Genomic DNA, 3222 nt, shown 5'->3' on the forward strand with positions numbered 1-3222 from the left:
TTGAGCTCTTCCCCATTGACTTCACTAAACCCAGTGGCAAACACTTAATACAAATATTTACCATTCACCACTAAGATCGGTTTGAAGGTTACTAGTATTCCATTTCACTTCGTACAGTGAGTCATCAAACAAGCAGTCACAAAGTGCTATGGATTCCTTGCACTATGAAGCAAAAACCTCATTGGGCAAGGATCGGAACCCGCGATGAAAGGGTAGTGGAACTTGGCCGCGGGCGTGGATGTGGGTAGCGTTTGTTCCCAATCCCTCTGGGTCAGGTAGCGTTTATCCTTGAGGAGGCCGGGGAAAGGATAAGCATGCAGGTGACTACCAAGCTGAGAAAGCTTTTTATTTGAACAAGATTACCATAGATGTTCTGAGAGAGAGAGAGAGAGAGAGAATTTTTTTTTACCCCAATTATGATGCCTGCAATTCAACTGTTTGTCACCATTCAGTACAAGTGTGCTATTTTGGTGCAGTTATTTGCTAATAAAAACGAATTCCTAGAATCTTTATCACAACTGCGCATTATGTGGTTTTGATTAAGGAACGAGCTAATGTTACTAAGCGAACATGGGTGGTGCATAACGCCAGATTTATATATGCGAGAATGCAGTTTTAAAGATTATTATGTATGACTGTTCTTACGCATATACACTACTGTCTGGTATTCAGACTGCAAACTCCGCATGTACAAAAATACCATTGTTATCATACCATTAGTGTGTATATGTATGTACTGGAATATTAATCTCAAATAAGAAATAAAACATATTAACTGGTATATGATTTGCCCGCACTCCCTGGCAATTTCATTGTTTACGTTCGCCATGTATGATACTGAATTCAAGTTGTGGTTCCCTTTGTTGTAACGTTTGCATTTTGAAATGGATTTCAGAAGTTCTAAGGAATCCTGGTCAGTATCCCTATCCGGAGGTTCTGTTGATTCATAAACAAGTCAAACCTATGGCTGTTTATTAGATGGAACGATTAACTGAGGCTTTCGTGTTAAAATTGTTTATTTACGTCTGTCAGTTCTATTTATGGTGCCATTTCTCATTTTATACCAATTGTTCAAACTGAAAAGTATGCGTTTGCGAATAAACCACAGCACACCGGCACTGGCTACGGTAGTTTTTTCTTTCCAAGCCGAAGGAGACGAAACAAAATTCCCTCCCTTTAATGGGGTAACGTGTAAAAGCATCAATTACACTCCCAGCAAAGAGCCAGGCCATAAAGCAGTCCCTGGCAACGTCCCTTTTGCGTCGCAGATCCAGCGTCCACGAAGCCCAGCGCCGTAAATTGACTTCTGCGCACCCGCTGCCAAACTTCCCATGGCGAGCCGGGCCTTGCGAAGTTCTGTTTCTCTACGGAGCTTTGGATCTTTTTAATGGTCGATTAACTCTTGCGGGAGTAAGTGAGTAGATGTATTTATAAAGTATGTGGGTTGTGAAGAAATTACATGGTTTATAAAAGTATTTTGTCAAAGAATTTTGGTATGTGGCACCACTGTAGAAATACGAAACGTAAACATTACGCTGTTCTCTTGACCGAACATTCCCAATTAAAGTAATTCAATAAATTACGACTTTATCGTTGTATTGCTTCCACCGCAACAAAATATCCGACGAGACTGCTCCATCTGATATTAAATACATTCATAACATGCATACATAGACAGAAGATATCCAAAACACGCCGATGTGCTTGATGCCGGCCGGCAACATTTGACAGGAGTCAGCGGGGAGGAGAGCCGCTCGCTGGAATAAACCATAACACAGCTGACATAAATCCTTTTATTTTCACTTTTGTGTGGTTTGAGGTTGTAGTATACAATTATTAGTGCCTTTTTCTAACAATAGTGTGCAATATAACTATTTCTTAGCATTCTACCAGTTACGAATTGATTTGAAGTAGTGAACGTTCTTTGTTTTGATGGGACTAGCAGTCCCGGCACGCTGACCAATCAGAAAACTGGGTCAGGGATGCGGGAGCCAATCACGCTTCGAGTTGGAGGTCACGTGGTTTTGTTGTTGTTTGTCAGCTGGGCCAGGCGAGCCGCTCAGCTGATTTCACAGTCAGTTCCACGCAAATGTATATCGCGGGAGGACCTGTGTGCGTCCACACCCAGATGGGCATATTCGTTTACGATAAGGACACCTTTCGGATTGTGACATAGTAGTGGGAGTTTGTGGCTGTCGATTGCTATCAGTGATCTTTATTCTCGTGAACTGGCTGTGTCTGAAATATTTATTTTCCTAAACTTTTCTTAAAACGTTATTTGACTGCACTTAGCATTGTCCACTAGATATCAGCAGTAGATCTTTTTTCTAAAGTGTTCAAGATGTCGACTGGAAAGCGTTTAGCGAAGCGGTCCATCCTGGGTACGCGCGTTGCCTGCTGTCTGGATGATGGAAAGTATTACTCGGGAGTTATATGTGCGGTAAAGACTGTCAACGAAGGAGGTCCTCCAGTGTACTCTGTGAGGGTGGAGGGCGAGAGGCGTGCCAGGGAGGTTCGTGAGGGCGACCTGGTGGGCAGTGGCTTCACGCCCGTTGGCTCTGTGAAGCTTCGCTCTGGGCAGAAAGTATACATAACTCACAATAACCGTGAAGTGTCGGGCAGTGTCCTCTACCACAGACCGAACATCGACGAGGTCCTCATCTCCGTCATCAGCCCAGAGGTACGTTAGTGTTTGCTTTAAGCAGTGTGCTTTGTTAGGAGTAACCTTCAAGTGATGATGTTAGGCATGACTGTTTAAGTGCATTAATCTTTGATATTGTTTTCGATTGTGATTGCAGTTGTATACCAACTACAAGTAATTTAGCGATGTTTAAGCCCCGGAGGCTGTAAACCTGAGCTAAGAGGATATATGCAAGTGCAGTGCAGGCCGTGGCCGCCGCTGCTGTTGCCTGGGGCGCCTTCCTTATTTGGGAGGGCACTCGGCCTTGGGACAGCCAACCAAACACCGCCGACCCCTGCACCATCTGGGTATGGTCCGCCACCTCGCCTCTCCCACACACTCGCCCACACCGACTTCAAACTGATTTAACGTTCACAAATACCGTTCCCCATTTTCCTAACGTTTTATGTTCCTCTCCTTTGTATGTACGTTAACTGCGGTTCTGCCTAACTTGCATTGCTGGCATTTACAAGGGCATTATTTCGTCCTCGAAATGCTTGTTTCTGGAACATTCAAGTTAGTAACGGATGCGAGGATCGCCA

This window comes from Penaeus monodon, chromosome 6, assembly GCF_015228065.2.
Source record: "Penaeus monodon isolate SGIC_2016 chromosome 6, NSTDA_Pmon_1, whole genome shotgun sequence".
In the NCBI taxonomy this organism is placed as follows: Eukaryota; Metazoa; Arthropoda; class Malacostraca; order Decapoda; family Penaeidae; genus Penaeus; species Penaeus monodon.